This window comes from Cebus imitator, unplaced genomic scaffold (genome assembly GCF_001604975.1).
Source record: "Cebus imitator isolate Cc_AM_T3 unplaced genomic scaffold, Cebus_imitator-1.0 Scaffold87, whole genome shotgun sequence".
Classification (NCBI taxonomy): domain Eukaryota; kingdom Metazoa; phylum Chordata; class Mammalia; order Primates; family Cebidae; genus Cebus; species Cebus imitator.
The window spans coordinates 6,455,024-6,463,427 of NW_016107402.1; the positions used below are offsets into that span (position 1 = coordinate 6,455,024).

The following is an 8,404-nucleotide window of genomic DNA, read 5'->3' on the forward strand; positions in this document are numbered from 1 at the left end:
TCTCTTGACCTCGTGATCCACCCGCTTCGGCCTCCCAAAGTGCTGGGATTACAGGCTTGAGCCACCACGCCCGGCCTTGTATTTATTTATTTTTGAGGTGGAGTTTTGCTCTTGTTGCCCAGGCTGAAGTGCAATGGTGCGATCTCGGCTCACTGCAACCTCTGCCTCCCGGGTTCAAGCGATTCTCCTGTCTCAGCCTCCTGAATAGCTAGGATTGCAGGTGCCCATCACCACACCCAGCTAATTTTTGATATTTTTAGTAGAGATAGGGTTTCACCGTGTTGGCCAGGCTGGTCTCAAACTCCTGACCTCAGGTGATCCGCCCACCTTTGCCTCCCAAAGTGCTGGGATTACAGGTATGAGCCACCTGACCCAGGCAAAAACATTTATTTATATGTATATAATGTGTATGTACATAGCAAGCAGTCTGGCAAGATAAACACTAAACTGTTAACAGTAGTTTGGAAGAAGCATTTTCACTTTTTTTTTTTTTTGAGACAGAGTTTCACTCTTTTTGCCCAGGCTGGAGTGCAATGGCACGATCTCAGCTCACAGCAACCTCCGCCTCTTGGGTTCAAGTGATTCTCCTGCCTCAGCCTCCCGAGTAGCTGGGATTACAAGCATGTGCTACCACATTTAGCTAATTTTGTATTTTTAGTAGAGATGGGGTTTCTCCATGTTGTTCAGGCTGGTCTCAAACTCCCAATCTCAGGTAATCCACCTGTCTCGGCCTCCCAAAGTGCTAAGATTACAGGTATAAGCGAATTTTATATCATTTCTTTCTTTCTTTTTTACATTTTATATCATTTCTGTGCTATTTCAATTTCTTAACAATTGTCACATATTGGGTTTTTTTTTTTTTTTTTATTTTTTTTTGAGACAGGGTCTTCATCTGCCACCCAGGCTGGAGTGCAGTGGCATGATTACGGCTCACTGCAGCCTTGACTTCCCTGGCTCAAGCAATCCTCTTGCCCCAGCCTCTGGGGTAGCTAAGACCACAGGCCCATGCCATGATACTTGGTTAATTTTTTATTTTGGGATAGAGACGAGGTCTCTGTATGTTGCCCAAAGTGGTCTCAAACTCCTGGGCTCTTAAAGTGTTGGGATTACAGGCATGAACCACCGCACCTGTCCATCATTATCCTTAACAAAAAAATGAGAACATTAGAGAGAAATCTAAAGTCCTGTGTGTCAACTGCTGCCATCCTAATCCCCTACCTCCTTCCAAGGGGTAATCATTGATGTTTCCTGATCTTCTTTAACATCTTATATTGTTCATACAAACACATGGCCGTAGAATATACATAGCACAGGGTTTTGCCGGTATGCCTGCATGCTCTTGATTAGATCAACAGTATTAGGCTGTACCCTATTCAACAGCTTTTTTCCACTTTTAAAAACATCTGTGTTGGCTGGGCGTGGTGGCTCACACCTGTAATCCCAGCACTTTGGGAAGCTGAGGTCAGGAGTTCAAGAACAGACTGACCAACATGGTGAAACCCCATCTCTACTAAAAATAAAAAATTAGCCTGGCATGGTGGCACAAACAAGCCTATAGTCCCAGCTACTTGGGAGGCTGAAGCAGGAAAATCACTTGAACTCAGGAGGCGGAGGTTGCAGTGAGCCAAGATTGCGCCACTGCACTCCAGCCTGGGCAACGAGAGTGAGACACTGTTTTTTAAAAAAAAACTGTGTTGAAGATCTGCTTCAGTTATCTGAGGTACTGTATTATTTTTCACATTAATGCTATGCTGTACCTTATTGTACAACTCTTATCACTCAATTTTTTTTTTTTTTTTTTTTCTTTATAATAGTATTCCTTAGAAGTGCAGCATATAGCTTGCCACTCTATGAACACACCATGACAGTCAGCTTACGCGTTGTTCTCGGGAAAGTGTTTTCGCTTACAGTGACCTTGTGCTTCCACTGCACGCTGCCTGGGCTGCTCCAGGGTGGTGGCTAGGGGTGGCACAAATTACACATTTTCAATTTGGATGGGCTGTGATTCTTGTCTTCCCCAGTTAGGTACCCACAGCCGCTGAGAGCCTGTATTCCAACGCCAGGAGACGCCTGCTGTCCTGAGCAGTTGACAAGAGAGAACCACCGCTAACTACAACCGGAAGGAGTAGGTCCTCCCTCGCTCGCGCAGCCTCTCTTCCCCGCCACTGCCTCGACTCCCGCCAGCACCTTCCCAGCAAGCACTGCTCATATTTGCATATCGCTCACGTCCTTTTCTTTACTTCTAAATAAAAATCGAAAGGACAAATTCTAGATTTTCCTTGTAAAGTCTTCCTTTCAATTCAGAAGAACCGGAATTCCCTCTTCGACTTCAGGAACGAATATGGAATAAGGCGTTGCTTAGGTTTTGTGTTCACCTTTACCAAAATATGGATTTGCTAACACTGCCACTCTGCTTTGGTGGCCGGAATGGCAAAAAGGGCTTCTGTCGTGAGTGGCACACGTAGAGTAACTCGATTGCTCTTCGTGCGGAATCGACATCAAGAGATTTCGGAAGCATAATTTTTTGGCTTTTGGGCAGCTGGTGATCGTTGGTCCCGGCGCCCTTACTTTTCTGTTATAAGTCAGATGTTTTGTTTTGACTTGCTTTCTTTTCCATGACGTGGTGTCATGTGTGTTTGTGGGGGGTAATTGTCGGGAGTGTAGCTATCTACTCGGATAGGGGAGGTGGAAAAACTGCGTTGTCCCGTGTGGAGCTGGAGTCTCAGTTTTTTTTTTTTTTTTTCCTGAGACAGTTTCACTTGTTACCCAGGCTGGATGGAGTGCAATGGCGCGATCTCGGCTCACCGCAACCTCCGCCTCCTGGGTTCAGGCAATTCTCCTGCCTCAGCCTCCTGAGTAGCTGGGATTACAGGCATGCACCACCATGCCCAGCTAAGGAGTCTCAGTTCTTATACGGTGGAGGCTGCAAGGATAACTGCGTGACCCAGTGTGTGAGATAACCTGTGTGGCAGATAACCGCGTGATCGCATGTGGGAGACCAGCTTGAACAAAACAGCAGAAGCCACGGAAACAAGAAAATTTAAAACGTTATTCGTGCGTGTTGTTGTTAAAGTTATTTAGCGACTGTGTTACAATCTAGCAGCAAATGGAATAGACCTAGTTCTTGACTTCACAAGACTTAACAGTGAGGAAAGAAAGTAGCAAACTGAGTTTGACACTGAATTTGGCACGGAGGAAGTCGTTCCTGAGGCAATGACTTTGAAGCTGAAAATTAAAGAATAAATACATGACGAGCTGGCAAGTATGGAAGGGGCAATTTAAGGAAAGGCATAAAACTCCAGGTTGGAGAGAATGTGCTGCAATTCAGGAAGTAAAAGACCAAGATGGCCAGAGTGATACCAACCATCCAAGTGGTCAGGCATATTGAATGTGCCCAGAATGGGCACTGCAATTTTTTTTTCTTGTCATGGAGTCTTGCTCTATCGCCAGGCTAGACTGTAGTGGCGCGATCTCAGCTAACCGCAACCTCCGCCTCCCGGGTTCAAGCAATTCTCCTGCCTCACCCTCCCGAGTAGCTGGGACTACCAGAGTGTGCCACCATGCCCAGCTAATTTTGTTTGTTTGGTTGGTTGGTTTTTGGGACAGAGTCTTGCTCTGTCGCCCAGGCTGTAGTGCAGTGGCACGATCTCAGCTCACTGCAACCTCCACCTTCTGGGTTCAAGCGATTCTCTTGCCTCAGCCTCCTGAGAAGCTGGGATTACAGGCATGTGCCACCACGCCCAGCTAATTTTTTTGTGATTTTAGTAGAGATGGGAGTTTCACCATGTTGGCCAGGCTAGTCTTGAACATCAGACCTCGTGATCCATCTGCCTTAGCCTCCCGAAGTGCTGGGATTCCAGGCGTGAGCCACCAAGCCTGGCGTTAATTTCTGTATTTTTAGTAGAGATGGGGTTTCACCTTGTTGGCCAGGCTGGTCTCCATCTCTTGACCTCATGATCCACCTGCCTCAACTTCCCAAAGTGCTGGGATTACAGGCGTGAGCTACCCATGCCTGGCTTGCAACGTTATTTTATAAAGCAGAAGAAATGGAAATTACCTTTACCAGGCCTCAGCAAACTTTTTCTACACCTTATACCATATACAAAAGATTAATTCAAAATGGATCAAAGACCTAAATGTAAGAGTTTAAACTATAAAATTTAGAGAAGGCCGGGTGCTGTGGCTCATGCCTGTAATCCTAGCACTTTGGGAGGCCCAGGTGGGTGGATTGCCTGAGCTCAGAAGTTTGAGATCAGCCTGGGCGACACTGCACTCCAGTGAGGGTGACTGAGCGAGACTCCGTCTCTAGAAAAAAAAAAAAAGCCAGATGCAGTGGCTCACACTTGTAGTCCCAGCACTTTTGGGAGGCCAAGGCAGGCCGATGACTTAAGGTCAGGAGTTTGAGACCAGCCTGCCAACACAGTGAAACCTTGTCTCTACTAACAATACCAAAATTACCTGGGCTTGGAGGTAGGTGCCTGTAATCCCAGCTACTGGGGAGGTTGAGGCAGGAGAATTGCTTGAACCTGGGAGGCTGCAGTGAGCTGAGATCATGCCACTGCGCTTCAGCACTCCAGCCTGGGCGACAGAGCTAGACTCCACATCAAAAAAAAAAAAAAAAATTAGAGAAAACACAGGGGAATATGACATTGAATTTGTCAATGATTTCTTGGATATAACAAAATGGTGCGCACGCAACAACAAAATTAAATTAGTCTTCATCAAATTTTAAAACATTAAAATTAATTTTAAGAGCTGTTTTTTTTTTTTTTTTTTTTCTTGTGGAGACGTAGGTCTCACTATGTTGACCAGGCTGCTCTCAAATTCCTGGCCTCCTGTAAAATTAATTTTAAAATTAAAATGAAAAACCTGGCCGGGCACAGTGGCTCACGCCTATAATCCCAGCACTTTGGGAAACTGAGGTGGGCAGATCACCTGAGGTCAGGAATTCAAGACCAACCTAGCCAACATGGTGAAACCCTGTCTTTACTAAAAATACAAAAATTAGCCGGGCATGGTGGCAGCCGCCTGTAATACCAGCTACTCAGGAGGCTGAGACAGGAGAATTGCTTGAACCCGGGAGGCGGAGTTGCAGTTAGCCGAGATCGTGCCATTGTATTCTAGCCTGGGTGACAAGAGCGAAACTCCATCTCAAAAAGAAAAAAGAGGCCTGGCACTGTGGCTCATGCCTGTAATCCCAGCACTTTGGGAGGCTGACACGGGCAGACCATGAGGTCAAGAAATCGAGATCATCCTGGCCAACATGGTGAAACCGTCTCTACTAAAAAATACAAAAATTAGCTGGGCATGGTGGCGAGCCCCTGTAGTCCCAGCTACTCTCGGAGGCTCTGGCAGGAAAATCGCTTGAACCTGGGAGGCAGAGGTTGCAATGAGCCAAGATCCCCACCACTGCACTCCAGCCTGGCACCTCATGACAGAGCGAGACTCTGTCTTAAAACAAAAACAAAAAAAAACAAAAAAAACCCTTGTACATCAAAGGACACTATCAACAGAGTGGAAAGAACCCACAGAATTGAAGAAATCATATATTTCATAAGGGATTAATATCCACAATACACAAGGAACTCATAACAACAACACAAACCCAGCCCAATTAAAATGGGCAAAAGGACTCCTATAGCCAGGCGCGGTGGCTCAAGCCTGTAATCCCAGCACTTTGGGAGGCCGAGGCGGGTGGATCACGAGGTCAAGAGATCGAGACCATCCTGGTCAACATGGTGAAACCCCGTCTCTACTAAAAATACAAAAAATTAGCTGGGCATGGTGGCATGTGCCTGTAATCCCAGCTACTCAGGAGGCTGAGGCAGGAGAATTGCCTGAGCCCAGGAGGCGGAGGTTGTGGTGAGCCGAGATTGCACCATTGCATTCCAGCCTGGGTAACATGAGTGAAACTCCCTCTCAAAAAAAAAAAAAAAAGGACTTCTATAGACATTTCTCCAAAGATGGCCAATAAGCATATGAAAAGATGCTCAGCATCACTAATCATTAGGAAAATGCAAATCAAAACCATAATGATATAGCACTTCACACCCATTAGGATAGCTATTATTTAAAAATATATATTGGAAGTTTCTCTGAGCCTACTCTGGCCCAAGATGCTGCCAGACAATAATTCAAAAATAATAATAATAAAGATCAGTGCTGTGGCTCACACCTGTAATCTCAGCGCTTTGGGAGGCCAAGGTGAGAGGAACTCTCGAGCCCAGAGAAAAAAAAATCTCCTCTGCTGAGGCCACCCATTGGTAGGCATTCACATGGGATACAAATATCTTCACTTTTTTTTTTTTTTTGAGACAGAGTTTTGCTCTGTCGCCCAGGTTGGAGTGCAGTGACATGATCTCGGCTCACTGCAGCCTCTGCCTCCCGGGTTCCAGCAATTCTCTTGCCTCAGTCTCCTGAGTAGCTGAGATTACAGACGTCTGCCACCACGCCTGGCTAAGTTTTGTATTTTTAGTAGAAACGGGGTTTCACTATGTTGGCCAGGTTAGTCTTGAACTCCTGACCTCAGGTGATCTGCCCGCCTCAGCCTGCTAATGTGCTGGGATTACAGGCATGAGCCACCGAGCCCGGCCATCTTCACAGTTTTTGACCACTCAAAGAGGTCCCTGCACATACCTCTTTCCAAAATTTCTTTCTCACCAATTTTCCAATCATGCTTCTTCCAAGTTCCTGACTATCCAGTTAAATCACTGGCTACAGCCCATGAATGAATATATCTGGTCACTTCTCCCTCTAAGTGCACAACCAGGTGCCCTTCTCTTTCTGCCCACTGGGAAGGTTTCTCTTAACTATTGTCCTTTAGAGATGTCCTAGAAAGGGACTGTAGTGCCGCAGCTCTCCATTTTTGGGTGATGCCTGCATATCATGCACAGCTATCTGTAAACCAGGCCCTAGTCTTCTCTTCCGCTGTCAACTCATCATGGGGAACTCCCCATGAGGCCATGGGTGCAGGCTGGGGGAGAGAAGGTAGGGTGGCAGGAGTAGACCATGGGCATTTGAGTCATGCAACTTACTTGTGTCTTCAGGACCTGTTCCAGCTCGATCACATATAACCACTTCCATTTGATGATGGAATGCTGCCGTGCACACCCAACTTTATGGCTAGATGGGTCAGAAAGCACCCAGTTCATGATAGGCAGTTCAGGTCACATGGTAACTTGATGACCTATCGTCAAATGTTCAGTTTCTACCAAAGCCCAGTAATAGGCCAAGAGCTATCTCTCAAAAGAAGAGTAATTATCTGCAGAAGATGGCAGGGTCTTGCTGCACAATCCTAGAGGCCTCTGCTGTGATTCACCTACAGGGGCCTGTCAAAGGCACCAAACAGCATTCCTATCTGCCACTGACACCTCAAGCACCACTGGATTTGGGGTCCTATGGCCCAAGTGGCAGAGCAGCTTGCACAGCAGCCTGGACCTGTTGCAGAGCCTTCTCCTGTTCTGGACCCCTCTCAAAACTGGCAGCCTTCAGGTCACTTGATAAATGGGCTGAAGTAACACACCCAAATGAGGAATGTGTTGCCCCCCAAATCTAAATAGGCCCCGTAGGCGTTGTGCCTCTTTCTTGCTTGTAGGAGGGGTCAAATGCAGCAACTTATCCTTCACCTTAGAAGGAATATCTCAACGGGCCCCATACCACCGGACTCCTAGAAATTTCACTGAGGTAGAAGATCCTTGAATTTTAGTCAGATTTACTCCCCATCCCTGACACACAAATGTCTCACCAAAAAGTCCAGTGTGTTTGCTATATCTCTCTCACTGGGTTTAATCAGCATAACGTCATCAATGTAATGGACCAGTGTGATATCCTGTGGAAGGGAAAAGTGATCAAGATCTCTGCGAACAAGATTATGACATGAAGTTGGAGAGTTGATATACCCCTGAGGTAAGGCAGTGAAAGTGTATTGCTGGCCAGATAAAGGCAAATTGCTTCTGGTGGGTCTTACGGATAGGAATGGAGAAAAAGGCATTTGCCAAATCAGTAGCTGCATAACAGGTACCAGAAGATGTGTTAATTTGCTCAAGCAACGAAGGCACATCTGGTACAGAAACTGCAACTAGAGTCACCACTTGGTTAAGTTTAGGATAATCCACTCTCATTCTCCAAGATCTGTTTTCTGCAAAGGCCAAATAGGAGAGTTGACTGGAGATGTGGTGGGAATCACCATCTCTTTGTCTTTCAAGTCCTTAATGGTGACACTAATCTCTGCAACCCCTCCAGGGATACAATATTGCTTTTTTGTTTTGGTTCGGTTTTGAGATGGAGTTTCCCTCTTGTTGCCCAGGCTGGATGCGGTCTCAGCTCGCTGCAACCTCTGCCTTCTGGGATCAAGCCTCCCGAGTAGCTGGGATTACAGGCGCCCGCCACTATGCCTGGCTAATTT

At 46.4% G+C, this 8,404-nt stretch overlaps 1 long non-coding RNA gene and 1 other non-coding gene across 2 annotated transcripts in view; both read left to right on the forward strand.

Moving 5' to 3' along the window:
• Positions 1 to 2,360, forward strand: part of LOC108308779 — a 6,584-nt gene extending 4,224 nt beyond the window's left edge. The window contains exon 2 of the long non-coding RNA XR_001827046.2: positions 2,022 to 2,360. This is a non-coding gene — a long non-coding RNA (uncharacterized LOC108308779). The remainder of the gene's footprint in view (positions 1 to 2,021) is intronic.
• A 72-nt stretch (positions 2,361 to 2,432) lies between these two features.
• On the forward strand, positions 2,433 to 2,566 carry LOC119472171. The gene has a single exon (XR_005201281.1). It is a non-coding gene; the product is annotated as a U11 spliceosomal RNA (small nuclear RNA).
• The last annotated feature ends 5,838 nt before the right edge of the window (positions 2,567 to 8,404 follow it).